The sequence below is a fragment of the Ursus arctos genome, chromosome X (assembly GCF_023065955.2).
Source record: "Ursus arctos isolate Adak ecotype North America chromosome X, UrsArc2.0, whole genome shotgun sequence".
In the NCBI taxonomy this organism is placed as follows: domain Eukaryota; kingdom Metazoa; phylum Chordata; class Mammalia; order Carnivora; family Ursidae; genus Ursus; species Ursus arctos.
This window is the reverse complement of record NC_079873.1, coordinates 11938101-11954929: the sequence shown is the minus strand read 5'-3', so window position 1 is coordinate 11954929 and position 16829 is coordinate 11938101. Positions and strand designations below refer to the sequence as shown.

At 46.1% G+C, this 16829-nt stretch overlaps 1 protein-coding gene across 1 annotated transcript in view; it reads right to left on the bottom strand.

The window, feature by feature from the left end:
• LOC113240700 (carbonic anhydrase 5B, mitochondrial) overlaps positions 1-16829 on the bottom strand; it is a 93480-nt gene that overhangs the window by 76238 nt on the left and 413 nt on the right. The window contains exons 2-3 of the mRNA XM_048213859.2: positions 15937-15995; positions 14735-14889 (exon numbers count right to left, since the gene is read on the bottom strand). The gene's annotated coding sequence lies outside the window, so the exon portion shown is untranslated. The remainder of the gene's footprint in view (positions 1-14734; positions 14890-15936; positions 15996-16829) is intronic.

Genomic DNA, 16829 nt, shown 5'->3' with positions numbered 1-16829 from the left:
TGAGTGCCAGCAATACTGAAGTCAGGGGGCTGAGCGAGGAGGGCTGCCTCATGAATCAGAATGTGTTTAAGATGCAATTCAATTGCTGAGCCCCATTCTCCATGAGCTGCCATAAGGAAGGCTACCTCCTTACGTGACCGGTTCCCCTGTGAGAAAGGGCAGCTCAAAATGCAAGCTGGGGTGGAAAACAACTTTGCAGAGAGGCTGCCTCTCTCCAGTGGGTGGGTGGATGGAAGACGTCAGTGGCTTGGCAGCTGGCTGAGGTTTTAACTCTTCTGCCTTAGAAAGGTCTCCTGGTGCGAGTGAGGGAGAAAATAAATGCTGGCGGGTAGCGGCTATGGGATGAATTGTGTCTCCTCAAAATGCGTATGTTCAGGTCCTAAGCCCTAGTAGCTCAGAGTGTGACTGAGGTTATGAATGTACGGTGAGGTCATAGAGGTGGGCTTTCATCCAGCAGGAATGGTGTCCTTACAAGAAGAAGAGATGAGGACCAGATGGGCACAGAGGAAAGCCCAGGTAGGACAGCAGAGGACAGCCGTCCACAAGCCAAAGAAGGAAGCCTCAGAAGAAATCAACCCTGACCACACACTGCTCTTGCGCTTCTAGCCTTGGGAACTGTGAGAAAATAAATCTCCGTCTTTTAAGCCACCGGGTCTGTAGTGTCTGTTACAGCAACCCCAGCAGACTAACCCGGTGGCAAATAGCCATTTCCAGATGGTTTCAGGGATCCAGATCTGGAACATCACTGTTTATCTCCTTCTTTTTCCTCGTGGCTTATTTTATGAAGATTGCAGAAAACTCGAAGACACTGAAACGTACAGAATTGAAAATGTAGAAAGTAACTCCCTAAAGATACTCAAATCATAATGAGAATAATGAATACTCTCGTTTTCATGCCACCTTTTACCCAGTCTGTACTACGCTATCTCCTACATCAAGCTTGACCGCCTCCAGTGAGACAGAACTCAGAATCTTCTGAGGACGCTTTTGCATCGTTGGCAACCTGTGGTTGGCATATTCTCGATCCAGTAAAACCTGGACTGACTATGCAAGAGGCTGTTTTTTGTAGAGAGAGGTCCTGGCTGTGTCCACACAGGACTGATGGGACAGTTGGACTGGTCCAGTCACCCTCCCCCAGGAGGCAGTGGGAGAGAAAGCAAGAGGGTCAGAGGGCAGGGGTGTGGGCCTGCAGGGAGGGCTGTGGCCCCTCCACTCCCTTGCCCACAGGACGGACTGGCGGGAACGGCTTCCAGCGCATATGCACATGCAGCCAGGTGGGGTGCTGACAACAGGGCCCATTCTGATGAGTTGCTGCCCACGCCACACTAGCGATTATGTACTTTGAGTGATACCTTTGCTTGTGTCCCCGTCTACTTCAAGTCAGGCCGAGAACTACTCACAGAGCGTGGCGTTGTCTGTAGAGGAGAGACTGGCATATTATTTCCTGGTCAGATGCTCCCCAACGTGCACGACGGTGAACCAGTCACTGAGGGTGTACCGAGGAACAGAAACTGGGGCCTGCCTTGTAGCTGGAGAAGTCCAAAGGTGGAAGGCCGAGTCAAGCTCCAGTGATGGGGTGAGAGAGGACAGCATTGCAAGCAGCCTGCCCTCCAATGTATCCCTGGGACCGAGCGGAGGCTGCTGAAGGCAACTGGACAGAGGCCCTGCCTTTGGGGCTGAGACCCCTGCAGGGCCAAGAGGAGGCAGTGCAGTGTGGCTGGACGTGCCCCACTGGAGGCCGAGCAGGCGGTGGGATGGAGGACGTTGGTCAGAGTGCATCGCCCACGTCAGGGAAGCTGCAGGGCAGAGGTGCCCAGACAGGTCCGCAGAGGCCCCACCAGGCACTCGGAATGGAGGACCTGAGGACGCCCACCACAGCAGAGGGGAGGACCCCGGACAGCGGAACAGCCTGGGGATCCACAAAGAGCCCTGGCTAAGAAAAACACCTTTGCTGTTTCCTTCTTTTGATGCCCACAGCCCTCTCCCATCTTACTTTCCAGCCCAAAAGGAGCAAGAATGAAGTGGAGGGGGGACAGAAGGGGAGACGTGTGTGGGTGGCGGGGGGCGCACAGAGTGGAGCATCAGTGGAGCAGCTGGAGGGAGAGAAGCTGTGTGCCAGAGGCAGGAAGGCAGTTTTGATCCGAGGTTTGATTCGACTGCCCTGAACTCTTTCAGAAGTAGAAGCGACTGGAAAGCTATGCCATTTGCTTCAGATGCTGTCAGGGACTGAAGAAGAAAGAGCAGACAGAGCAGCCAAAGGCAAAGGTGTGAGAAACAGAAACCTCTTGGTGCATTGCAGTCTACTGAGGCCAGCCTGTCGAACTGCGTGGCTGTGGCTGAATCCACAGAATTGAGGAACCTCGACTGAAGCCTCCTGCGTGCTCGGCCCTGAGAATTAAGATGATGGGTAACACCAGGTCTCGCACGGTATGGCGCCCACACCGAGGAAGCTGGGCCTGGGAGAAATGTGAGGAAGGTGGACTAAATGTGACCAAAACAAGACAATTCTTCCGAGGTCCTTCCTTGGATCTTGATATCGAGTGGTTTTCTTGACACTTCCTGGATTTTCTTAAAAGCAGAATGGAAGATGTATGGAAAAATTTCAGTGAAAGGAAGTTCTGGTTTCATTAGGTCAGGCTACATGAAGATTTCTTGTGAATTTGAAGAAGATGGCAACTAGGTGTTTTCAAGTTATTACAATAAGGTTTAGGCCAGATTTAGTAGAACAGGTTCACAGAAATTTTTAAATGTTGAAGTTAGTTTCTAGGGAAATGTAACCTAAGGTTAAACTCTAGTCCGCTTCCCAAGTAAGTTGGGAAATGTACCTGCCTAGTTTCGTCAAGTGTTGGCGTTAGGGTAATTTATCACTTTTAGCAAGAGAGGAGAAGTCTAATTCAGGCATGGCAGTTTCTTCCTGAATTCCATGGTGTAGGGCATGGAATGGATTTCTTCCTCTGCCTACGTATTCAAGGATAAGTCATGTGATCTAAAAAGGAACAATGTGCTATTGTGTCCATGGTAAGGGGATTAATGGTCTTGTGCTTGTGACACAGCAGCCCAGCTCCTATTTAGTCCTTTGATTTCCAGAAACAAGAGCCTGATTCTTACTACCCCTTGGATGCAGTTGGCCTTCCTGGCACCACGGATGAGAGAAGGCAGTGGAGCCAAATCTTGGAGGATTAGTATAAAACCAGTGCTTTCCACACTTGAGGAAAGGGAGTGGACATTTTTACCGTTTCAGGGATTTGCTTCAGAAGGCATTTGACTATGTATATTAGTCCTTTGTAAAAGAGTTGGACAAAATGATTATTGAAGTGAATTCCGATAATTCCGTCAGACCCACCTGTATTTACAATCTTGAAAATGTAAGATTTCTATTTAGTTGTGGTCCTGGCATTTCAGTTTATTTACTTAGTTTTTAAAATTAAAGCCTAACTGACGTGTCGCATTAGAGTAGTTTCAGGTGGACAACATAATGAAGTGATATTTGTACGCGCTGCAGAACGATCACCACAAGAAGTCCAGTTACCATCTGTCACTATACATAGTTTCAGAATTTTTGTTCTTATGATGAGAACTTTTAAGGTTTAGGCATTTCAGTTTACTGAGTACATCAAAACAAACTTGACAAAGACAAGTGTAGCTCAGTACGTGCTTGTTGTTTAATTTTTCATTCTGTGTAAACCTTAGAGGACATTCAGTGTGGTCACATTTGGAAGAAAGACCAGGGAGAAGTCACACTAGTTGTTCCTAACCCAAGAGAGGGAGCAATTAGTATCCTTTGGTTGCTGTGTAAATCACTACTGGTCTGTAGGATCAGGCTTCACGTTACTTCTGTTTTAGTACCATCTTCCCTCACGTTGACACTTCCTCTGGGCTCCCCCTATCTGCACTGTATTCAGGAGTGCTCTTCTGCTAGAGAGCTCCGGTATTACCGTGTTGTCTGAATAGCTGTGGTTGAGCAAACAATGTTTTGGGGAAGCAACCTCCCTCCTTTCATTCCCCCCTTTCCTATTTGGTGTTTGCCCTATTTATTTTCTCGGTTTGTCTCTCTTGGAATATCATAAAAACAATGGAGTTCATTTCTCCATTCCATTAATTAATTCATCCATGCATCCATCCATCCATTTCACAACCCCTCCCTGAGTGTCCACAGGGGCCACACTGCAGGAATGCAGGGGCTCACAGTGAGAGCAGCACAGCCTTGGGCCTCGCCTTCATGTCCCAGGGCCCAGAGAAGGCTTGTTTTGCAGATAAACTAAGTATTTATGATAGTCTCCCAGGTGACTCTGCAGCTGATAAAATGGAAGAGGGTGTTCTTTGCTTGGAGACAATGAAGTTCACATCAGGCCAGGGATTAGAGAGCCTCTTGACAAAGACTATAGAGAAATCACATGAAATCTGGAAGCCCTTTGCCCGCCCGACTGTCCTGGGTCTATTCTCAGCTGGGGTATGGAATCTTGTGAGCCAATTCAGGCATCTCAGGAATTATTGGCCTCACTTCGGTTTTTAATCTTCTGGTTGGCTCAAGACACTGTGACCTTGGTGTTCAAGGGTCTTTAGCACTACAGTCCTACACTTATGGGAAGGGTCATGGGATCTAAAAGCCCTTGCAGTAGGAACTCTTTTCTTCACCATCCCTAACCATGTTGGCTAATCTGTGCTAGTTCTTTGTACGTTTTTGTGAGCGAATGAAGCGTCCTTACCATCCAGGCTCTTAAACCAAGGGCACAAGAAACAGTACCCACCCACCCACCCACCCACTTCTCCCTCTTCTTCTGCCTCAGTGGAGAGTCCCCTGCTGGGTCTAGTGACAATGGTCATAGGAAGGAGCTCTGGACTGCCTGGGCTCTCTCTCTCCTTGGCCCTCAGTTTCTCACTCTTGGGGGAACCAAGACATCATGGTTCGTTTCTCAAAGCATCCTCCAAACAAGGAGGAAGCCCCAGCCCATGAGTTTCTCTGTCTTCTTCTACAGCCTTCACCTTACAGCTGTCTCCAGAAGCAGGGGCTTGTCTCCCCTGGCCTTTCCCACAACCTTGTTCCTTTAGGAAGTGGGCATACTCATTCCTACTTCAACTGCCTGTACCTGAACAAAACAGAAACTCTTCTCAGTCATTATATTTCTATGGTTGCTATTTGTTGAGCACAAAGTTACTTTTCTGTTTTCTAAAACTCCTGGACTTCTTTTATGGAGGAACCACTATGTAGGGAGGATACTTAATATTCTCTAGTCGAAGACCCCTCAGCAGTGAATATTATTCCCATTTTTCACTCTATGCATCCTGGAGAGGTGATGGAAATAGTGCTTCATAGGACCCTAGTACAGTGCAAGGCTCCCTGATATCCTTGATATGTTTGAACACATAACAGAATTTCCAAATATTTTACATAATTATTAAGACCACTGTTATTCCGATGGATGCCAGTATCTTGCATTTGAAGATGACTATTATTTTCAGAGTACTTTTTTTTTTTTTAAAGATTTTTTTATTTATTTATGTGACAGAGAGACAGCCAGTGAGAGAGGGAACACAAGCACGGGGAGTGGGAGAGGAAGAAGCAGGCTCCCAGCCGAGGAGCCCGATGTGGGACTCGATCCCAGAACGCCGGGATCACGCCGAGCCGAAGGCAGACGCTTAACGACTGCGCTACCCAGGCGCCCCTCAGAGTACATTTCTATGTTATATCTTTATCAATGAAGCCAGTAAAACTATTATTTACCCACTGCCGTGTTTTAGTCTTGTAGATCATATTACCGTACCCAGGCAACTTTCAAACCAACTGCTTTGCTCCTGTATTTGTATGTATTTAATTAGAAAAAATGCATTCAAATTTACAAAAGACTTGCAGAGATGATATAGCGAGATCCTGTGTACCAACGTTCCTCAACCTTGAGGGATTTCTTCCCTCCACTGCTCCTGAGGATATTTCAAACTGTCTGGAGGTACTCTGGTTTTACAGTTGGACGTGCTACTAGCCTCGAGCATGTAGAGGCTGGGGATGTGGTACACATGCTACAAAAGAATAGACAGCCTCTCACAAGTAAGACTTATCCGGCCTGAAATGTTAATAGTGCTGAGTTTGAGAAACTGCTCTCGACTCTTCACCCACTTCCCTAATGCTATTATATTAAATAACCACGATAGATATATCGAAATTAAGGGACTGTCATGATTTCAATATTATTAAACTAAGGAATGTTTCAGACCCCTTCCCTTTTTCCCTGATGTCCTTCTTCTGTTCCAGAATCTAGGCCTCTTCAGTGATCACTCTGGCGATGGAGACAGCTTCTCCATCTTCCTTTGGTTTTCATGGACTTGGTCTGCCTTGGTTTTCAGGACTTTGACGCTTTGGAGGAGGTTTATAAGTGTTTCTGATGTGGGTACGGTTCTGACCCCATCCAGGTAGCATATGGAAATGTGGTGTGTTTCGGGGCTGCATCTATGCCTGCAGAGTGTTGTGGCATTTAGACGGCAGGGCTGAGAGATAATCAACGTGGTGCCAAGCTCAGGACAGTCCCACGTAATAAGGAATTTCCTACTCAAAATGCCACCAGCACCCTCGTGGACACGCTAAGATCTCAAGCCCTTTCTAGCAACTCATGTAGAGTGAAATGCCTTGTCTCTAGTCTAGCCAATGGCGGGTAGTAAACTTCAAAACACAAACTTGATTTCTAGAGGTTCAGTCCAGGACATTTGGTATCTAACAGTAACTGTCAACATTGAAAATGTTGAGTTTAATATTTTCAGCAACAATTTGAATCTTCTAGCAATCTTTCTATCTAGGTAGATAAAATATTTTCAATCTCTTTGCTAGGTTCTCCATGAAAGCATGATTTGCCACCAGTGGAAACCCCGAGTAAAGAACTTGAGTTCGTAGTAAAGGATGGTGTAGTTCCATGGTGATGGGGACACGGGAAAGTACGTGGGGTCACAGTTGTGTTAGTGGACTCGTACGTGCCCCTCCTCCTCCTTTATTTTTCTTTCTAGCACTTCTCCACACCTGCTAGTGTGTCCATTTACTTGTTTATCTTCTGTCTGTACCCCCTTAGAAAGCAAGCTCCATGGGAGAAGAGACTTTGCTTTGTTTATTCTCCGACTTTCCAAGGGGGATGCTGTGAAATTCATGTTTGAACAGTATTTAAAGAGGCTTTAGATGGAAAGAACAATGCAGGCAGTGTCCAGATGACCTCTTACCCGGTTCCTGGCTTCCCCATTTTTCCAGCAATATTACTTTGCATGTACTTAAATTCTGTAAACGGCACGTGCTACACATAATAGAGCACTCCCCATCTTTTTCATTCACCAGTGTATTTTTGAGATGTAACCTATCGTGAAAAATATGTAGCTCCAGTTCAGTGATGTCTGGGGGTGATATTTGTCCCTCTGGGGATATCTGGCAATGCCTGCAGATGTATTTAACTGTCCCCACTGGAGGTGGTCCTACTGATATCTGGGCGATAGAGGCCAGGTGTGCCGCTCGACATCCTGCGATGCACAGAATTATGTGGCCCACTAGCCCAAGAGTGGAGAATCCTTAGGCTGTTTCTTTCCTTCACTTTGCAGAACACTATTCCCTTGAAAGCACATAGCATGTTTACTTTATCCATTCCCCGGTGCGTGGGCATGTAGGTTGTTCCAGCTCTCTGCTCTGACAGAGTGCTGGGAAGAACATCCTCACCGGTGTGTGCGTGTGTGTGTGCGCGCGCGTGTGTAGCACACGTGGGAGAGTTTCTCACAGTCACGCTCTCCTCTAGGAAAGACTTCCAAGTGCTGCTGCAGATTGGCTGGACCCGTTCACACTCACAGGACTGCCTGGGGTTCCAATTCTCAGCGTCTTTACCAGCAATTCATGCTATTTAGCATTTTCATTTTTGCCATCCTGAGGAGCTTAAAAGAGTAGCTTATTTTTTAAAAAAATTTTGCATTTTCTGATGATTAATAGGGCCAAACTATCTGAATCATTCACACTCCACAGCATTCTCCAAAACTGGGGGCATTGTTTTTGCCATGCAGGTACCACTTCGGTTTGTTCATCTCCTGTGCCTTTGCTATGTTTTAAAATAGCACATTTGGGCTAGGGCGGTGATGGGTATTAAGGAGGGCACGTCTTACATGATGCACTGGGTGTTATACGCAAGTAATGAATCATGGAATATTACATCAGAAACTAATGATGTACTGTATGGTGACTAACATAATAAAAAAGAAAAAGAAAGAAATATGTTTAATAATTGAAAAAAGGAACATAGATATAAACAAGCTGTGGCTTGTGTGAACAAATGGTGCAGAGAGTCACCTTTCTAACAATCTGCCAATGGTTCAAGCAACCAGACCACTGCTGACCATAATAAGGGGAGTTTCAGGACAGTGGTAAGAATGAAGTAGGAAGATCGGTAGGAGAAGAAAGGGAAGAAAGGGAGGGGGTAAACAGAAGGGGGAATGAACCATGAGAGACTAAGGACTCTGGGAAACAAACTGAGGGCTTCAGAGGGGAGGGGGGTGGAGAAATGGGATAGGCTGGTGATGGGTAGTAAGGAGGGCACGTATTGCATGGTGCACTGGGTGTTATATGCAAGTAATGAATCATGGAACTTTACATCAGAAACCAGGAATGTACTGTATGGTGACTAACATAACATAATAAAAAATTATTATAAAAAAAATAGCCTATTTTGGGAGACCAAGATTGACTGCTGTCTGCCAGTAGAGGTCACTGTCCCTAAGAGGTTTTCCACCAGTGTGGTGGTTTTTTTGGTTTTGTTTTTTACTACTTCCCGCCCACCCCCCACGCCCCATGACACCCCCCTCCACCTCCCTCTGGAATATATGGCAATGTTTGGAAATATTTTTGTATTTTCACAATGTGGGTATGCTGCTGGCCCCTAGAGGATGGAAGACACGGATTCTGCTAAAACCCTACAATGCAGAGGACAGCACCCAACGAATAACAACAAATTATCTGGCCCCGAATGTTAACAGTGCCAAGGTAGAGAATTCATGGTGTAGACAGAATCCTAATATACGTACCTTGGAAAGAAAGACAAAGACACTCTGTATGATAATGATTTTGTTTATTATTATCATTAAAAGAAGAACACTGTTTTCACTCCAGAAGCTGGGAAAATAGGGGAGAAGCATGCCTTCCTGCTAAGTGTGTTTCCAGGGAAGAGGCAGGAGGAGTGGGTGGGCAGGAGGAAGACAGAGATTTTGACAGCAATACTATTTCTTCAGCGTGGGCTCTGCAGGGTCGGGAGAGGTGGGTCTGGGGGCTTGGCGGAGCTGCCTGCTGGAGTGGTGAGGGCTGACTGGCGGGGTCAGTCACTCCTGCAGGGGTCAGCAGGGTAAAAGAACTGTGGGTTTGAGTCTCAGGAGGTGGTGGGGGCAGGGCTCTGGCTCAGGATACAAGGGGGACCTCGGGCTGCAGGAGGGCCCAGGCCCTGGGGAGCACTGATGTGCTCTTCAGCCCAGGCCCGGTCACTCTGCCGTGGCCTGGTGGTGTCCTGGCAGCAGGTCAGGCCCGGGGCGGGTGTCCTCTCCGTCACTGGGATCCCAGGAGCAGAGGCCTCTTCTCAGAGGCCCAGGCCTGGGCACAAAGGAAGGGACCACTCCATCTTTCCACACAGGCTTGAAGGCAGATGGCTTGGCCCCTGGGCTCTGCCTCCTTCTCTTGGCGTGGGGCGCTTCAAACTGGAGAGGTCTGTGGATCTTCTTTTTTCCTTTCTTGCATCGGCTCCAAGCCCTCAGCCGGCTCTCCTTGGCACAGGAGTCCGGGTGCTCCTGCATGGGTGGGCCCCTGCTGAAGCTCCCACTGCACTCAGGAGGAGTCATTTTGGTGGTCACCATGTTCCAGATGTTCAGGAGGTTCTGGGTTTTCCAATGCCACTGCTTCACGAAACTCTTGCGATTGCTAGAGAACTCCAACCCCAGGAAGGTCTGGAGGGGTGATTTGCCGTGAAAGCGCCTCCAGGCCTTGGGGACTATCACCCTCTGGACTCCGGGGTGGTCCAGGTGGGGCGGCATGGTGGGGTGGGGCCGGCTCCGGATCCAGCGCTCCCGGTGGATGGAGATGACTTGGCTCTGAACCGGGCCCAGTGGGCGGTAGGCGGGCCTGGACCGCGGGGACCAGGGCCTCCAAGAGGGGCGTCGCGGCGCGGCCTTGGCTGAGCCCAGGGATCTGCTCAGGTAGCTGCCCATGTTCGCGGGGCGGCAGGGTCGGGGCCTTCGAGGGGGAAATCCGGCTTCCGCAAGTGCCCCAAGTGTCTGTAGACGCGGAACACGCAGGGGTACGGCGGCCGTTGAGATCCGGGCGCAAGGGCAGCGCGTGGGGTCATGAGCGGGGAACCCTCTGGACACCGGCCCTGCACGAGCCAGGCCAGGGCCCCGTGGACGCGGCGACTGCTCCGGGAGCCCGCTGCTCTTGAGGACAGGGAACCTCTAGCTCCCACTGCAGGTCCCAGGCGCTTGGCTCTAGGCAGAGGGGCCACGAAGACTTTGGCTTTTGTACCTGACACTTAAAACGGGAAAAATGTAGTCATTCCGATCAGGTCCTGAAAATTACAGAAAATCGACAGAATGGCACTCTCCTTCTCATTATTGTAAAAATGAACATCATGCACTTGAATGCTCTTTTAAAGGAAGAGGAATTTATGTTTATTGGTAAAGGGGATGTGTGCTTTGATCTTCCAGAATGGTTGCTAATGTCACTTCTAGCAATTTTGCTCTTAGGGAAATGGTAAATGCCATTCATAATTTATGTTTTAGCTCTGACAGCATTGATTTATGTGGACTCTCCTATAATTTTCAGTCTCCTTTCATTCCTAGAATATGTTTTCTGTGAACACAAATGCTATTTCTGTTTTTCATTTCTGCTGGTAATGATGGAATAGAGTGAGTCATGTTTTGCAGTAACAGTTGAAAACATCTGACTTCTAACACACTGTTCAAGGGCTGCTGGGTAACTAATTATAGTACTTAGGTTTAAGGTCTGTTTAAGGTGGTGTGAATAAATCTTTTTGCGAAAATTTCCCTCAAAAGTCCATGCAGAAATACACCTATTGGGCTGTCCCCAGTGATGGGATGAAAGATAGAAAGTAGAAGACAGTGATGAGTCCAAGAGCAGGCAACAGATCCCATCCAGACCTGAGAGGTGGACAGCTCAATGGTGAGGATACTCAATATAACTTAATGAAGGAGCACTAGTTTTCTTTTCTTGTTTTTAAATTAGTTTCAGAGGTAGAGTTTAGTGATTCATTCATTGCACAGAACACCCAGTGCTTATTACATCAAGTGCCCTCCTTAATGCCCATCACCCAGTTGGCCCATTCCCCCACCAACCTCCCCTCCAGCAACCCTGTTTCCTATAGTTAAAAGTCTCTTATTGTTTGTCTCCCTCTCTGATTTTGTCTTATTTTATTTTTCCCTCCCTTCCGCTATGATCCTGTTTTGTTCCTTAAATTCCACATTTGTGAAATCATATATTTGTCTTTCTCTGATTGACCTATTTTTCTTAGCATAATACCCTCTAGTTCCATCCATGTCCTTGCAAGTGGTAAGATTCCATTCTTTCTGATGGCTGAGTAATATTCCATTATATATATATACACATGTGTATATATCCACATCTTCGTTACCCATGCATCTGTTGGACACCTGGGCTCTTTCCGTATTTTGGCTGTTGTGGACACTGCTGCTATAAACAATGGGGTGCACATGCCCCTTCAGATCACTACGAGCACCAGAAGTTTTCTGAAGTCAGAGAGATCCCAAATGTTTCAGGATGCAGGGGTGTGGTTAACAGGTGGGTGCAGGGCAATGAGACCCCTGACATTCTTCACTCACTGCTAAAACTTTTTTTTTTTGGCCAATTCATTAAGGAATGATCTCCAGGTAGATGATTTTTAAAAGAGAAGTTCCTAAGATAGAAATTTCTCCTTAAGACATTTTTCATGGTAGACACAACTCTTCATACATACTTAACGTATCTCTTCAGGTGGTCACAGCACGACGTTGGACAGTCTAATGCCACTGTGTAAGGATTTCTTATAATGTATTTTTCTTTCAAATGCCTACAGAATTTCCCACACCGTCTCTGCTGCATAACCGAGTGGGTGTCATTCTGGTTTGTAGGTAAAGAATCCTCCCATAAACCACAGTCATCCGCTGGTGAGCTATAGGCAGTAATAAGATCACCCCTAAGCTTTTACTGATAAACCAACGTGTTGGTCAATTAAAAGCCATTTTCACATTGAAGATGTTTGTTTTCACACACCAAGCGGTAAAGGATTTCATGTATTAGTTGATATTAGAGATTAGCACATGTTAGTTGGTCCTCAAGCAGCAGTGAGCTTGCACCGGACATCAGAGACTGTATGGAGACAGTTTTGGTCATCACTTGTTGGGGGGCTACTGCCATCCAGTGGGTAGAGGCCAGGGATGCTGTTAAACATCCTACAATACACAGGACAGCTCCCACAGTGTAACTATGGATGCATTTATTGGGACCACATAAAATTTAGGGAGAATAACAGTTCATGGAAAATTACAACTTAAAATTGACATCAAAGGTGTCTTTAGAATACCTTTCTATTCAATACCATGGTATGAATTTTATTTCAAATAGTGTTGTGTGTCCCTTAGGAATATCTGACAGTTTCCTTTTTAACATTTATGTTCATGCCAAGGTATTTTAGTTTATTAGTTTCCATTATAAGTAGGGTTCTTTCTTCCATTCTATCTTGTGATTTACATATGTCAAAGGAATTGATGTCTATAAATTAGTGTGGGACTCCACGAATGTTTCTCTCATTTCCTTTATCTTTTTTTGTCTAACTTTATTGACTGCTACCAGAATTTAGCCAATTTAATATTTAAAATGCTAATTATAGTGGAGTTAGTCTTCTGAGCCACGACTGGTCAGTCTACTTTATCAACTCAGGGAATTCTCATTTCATTTTTAAAAAAATTTTTTACAAAAATGGGGTGCCTGGGTGGCTCAGTCAGTTAAGCATCTGCCTTTAGCTCAGGTCATGATCTCAGGGTCCAGGGATTGAGCCCTTGTGTCAGGTTCTTTGCTCAGTGGGGAGCCTGCTTCTCCCTCTCCCTGCCACTTCCCCTGCTTGTGCTCTCTGTCAAGTAAATAAATAAAATCTTTAAAATTTTTTTTACAAAAAATACATTATGAATTTTGTCATATATATATTTTAGGAATTTATGAAAATGAAAATATGAGTTTTCCCTTTAGCTTTGCTGACGGGATGAAGTGTATTAATTTTAACTGTATCATTCCTAATACTGAATGATCCTTACATTACTAGAAAAAATTCTACATGGACAAATCCTACTAGAAAAAATCCTATGTGAGGTACTGGTGGATCCTAGTATTTTATTTAGCTTTCCTTTTTTCTAAATATTCTTGAGAGATACTACTTTTGGAGCTTAGTGTTTACTTTTGGGGGGGGTGTCCAATCTTTGGTGCCTTTTGGTTGCACTGTTATCTTGGCTTCACAAAAAAACTTAGAAGCTTTTGTTCTTGTAAAAAAAAATTTTTTTTTAAATCTTTTTTTTTTTTTTTGAAGATTTTATTTATTTATTTGACAGAGATAGAGACAGCCAGCGAGAGAGGGAACACAAGCAGGGGGAGTGGGAGAGGAAGAAGCAGGCTCATAGCGGAGGAGCCTGACGTGGGGCTCGATCCCACAACGCCAGGATCACACCCTAAGCCGAAGGCAGACGCTTAACCGCTGTGCCATCCTGGCGTCCCCTTGTAAAAATTTTTTAATCAATAAAATTCCAAAACAAACAAGTAAAAGCAATTATTATTACAGTTTAGTTCATTTATGAATTAAACAACATTTTGTGTGTTGACATAATAACCACCACTTAAACTTTCGTTTCTAAATGAAAAACAAATAACAAGTCAACACTTCTGACTTAGAATAAAATTTCTGTGTAGACATTGTTGGGCTCTGTCTTTACCTTGAAATTCCATTGTAAGTTTTTCTTAAGAAAATTAAGGGCTTTTGCATAAATACAGAGAACTAACTCTGTATGATAGTTGCTAGAGGGGAGGAGAATATCAGGGAGGGCGGGGATGAGAAAAATGGGTGAAGGGGAGTGGGAGGTACAGGCTTCCAGTACTGAAATTAACAAGTCATGGGGATGAAAGGTAAAAAGCACAGGGAAAAACAGTCAATGGGATTGTAATAGACTTGTACGGTTACAGATGGGAGCTACGCTTGTGGTGAGCACAGCACAACATATGGAGTTGTCAAATCACCATGTTGTACACGTGAAACTAACAGCATAACATATGCAGTTGTCACATCACCATGTTGTACACCTGAAACTAATGTAATATTGTGTGTCAACTGTACTTCAATAATACATAAATAAATATCAAACCTGTTTGAACATCCATTTCCAGCCTTCATTTTTTCCCATTTAAAGACCTTAATTTTTATAGCGATTCTACACAATGCATATACGGTAAAATACATGTTACTGTCAAAAATGCAAGCAAAAAGCTTGTGTTCTTCTATGTTTTAACTCCTGTCTCTGGTTAATTTGACGTATCTCCAAATTCATGTCCAAACTGAGACAAGATGTTAGCACATCTTAATAAAAATGTATAAGCATTAAGATATATTAAAAACTGATGCCAAAGTTGGAGCCCAGCCATGTTTTAAAGGGGCAGGCTAGCATTACCTCAGACAGAAATGTGGAAAGAACATACCTGATCATGATCAACCTCTATGGGCTGCTTCTTAATGATCCAGGCGATGGACTTGGAATGTGGTGGGGTAGTCAGGGACCCTGAGTAGGTCCAGTAATCTGGGCAGGCAGGCATCAGGTGGCAGAATCAAATGACCCGAATTCCATAAGGATGTCCTGGCCAAGAGAAGGGGTCACCCAAACTATCATTCAGTGGTAAAAACCACTCAGGAATTAGATGACAAGGCATTGGTTCTTGGGGAGGCTGGGGACTAGCATTGGTCTAGATGAGTTACAGGTAACTCCAGGAGCCTTAGGACAGAGCCCCCCCCATGCTTTGTTCATATATATAATCAACTGTGCAAGATTCCCTTTTTTAAAATCGAGACATAACTGATTTTTCTTTTTAAAAATTGAGATATAATTGCAACAGTATAGTTCTGATAGTCCTCCACGGAAACATGGCAAAACCCATTCCTCCCTCCATTCTAGTGAGTTTACTGCAGGTGGTCTCCTCTGAAGTCTTTGGGAGGCATCAGGCGGTAGCTGGTGCACGAACAAGGAGACTTCTTTTTCAAGAGAAACCAATAGAATTCTTTCTAAAACACAGTGCAAATTTGGGGGAACCAGGCTCCTGAACTAAAAGGGGAGACAGACAGAGGGAAGGGAAAAGAGGGAGATGGACAGGAAGGGAGAGGGAAAGAGGCGGTGGGGAGAGAGACCGAGGTAGGGAGGAGAGGGGGAGAGAGAGAGAAGATGCGGACCTCCAGGGAACAGCCCCTTTGGGACTCTGAATCATGAACAGTTAATCCTGGGGCCTGGACAAAGGTATCCACTCTGAAGGATATGGGTAATTGTTCTTTACAGCTGGCCAAGCCACGCTTCTGTCAAACTCTTCTCTGCTCCCTGCCTGTGGGACGGGAGGTCGAGTCAACAGGGCTGCTCTGGGTGTTTCCACAAGGACTCAGAAAGGGCAGAGGAAGGGACAGGACTGGGTTCCTGAGTTCCCGAGTGCTAGGGCAGGGCAGCAAACCCAAAGCGGTCAGCACGCACCCGCAGAATCACTTCTGCCCCCTGCGAGGTGTCCCAGGGCCGGGCTCTCAACACAAGCATCTTAAGTGGCAAGTGCTCTTCCAGGGCCACTTGCAAAGTGCCTTGTTAGCGTCTCCATTCTGAGATTAAACATAACATGCTTTTCAAGTGACTTAGGGAAAACAGTATTACCTTATGCTTGATCGATGGCAAAGTATCCACCAATTTCTGTAGCTCCTCGTGATGTGCAGCTAAAGAACAATAAATGAGAAAATATTTTTTAAAAATGAGATCTTACTCTAGTGTTGTTATAGAACATGAATTCATATCAGACAATTGGTGTTTACCTAAAAACAATCTACAGTACTGAAACTACACTTAAACTGACAATTTCACTGAATGAAAGCAGATACAAAACAAACGGGTAGGCGGTTTGCAGACAGGCTCAAGCCCACAGTGTGTAAGGAAAGGTGCCCCTACTCCATCAGCCTCGCACCCAGCCTCCCTGCTGCTTGGCCTCCAGGGGCACTGGTGGCTGAAGCTCTCCCAGCCAGCCAGAGCTCGGTAAGGCCCCGCTCTCAGCGCATGCCCACATCCTCAAGGGCTCATTCCTGGAGCCTCAGTGTAATAACCACATATCCTAGCTCTGTGTTTGATGCTTTGACATCTGGGGCTTCCTGACACTAGGGGGGCTGCCCCTCCCAGGGTGAGCTAACTCCAAGAGAGAACAAACAACTAGGAGAGTGCCCCTCATAAGGAAACCAACCAATCCACAGCCCAAGCACCTCCTTTATCGGGCTCTGACCTGCTGGGTCACTGTCCCTGTGCCCTACCCGCCCCAGGACCAGGTAGCAGACAACTAGGAACAGCTTCTGTACCACAGAGCCTACTGAGATTATTCAAAGTTGCCATGGGGCGCCTGGGTAGCGCAGTCGTTAAGCGTCTGCCTTCGGCTCAGGGCGTGATCCCGGTGTTCCGGATCGAGTCCCACATCAGGCTCCTCTGCTGGGAGCCTGCTTCTTCCTCTCTCACTCCCCCTGCTGTGTTCCCTCTCTCGCTGGCTGTCTCTCTGTCAAATAAATAAA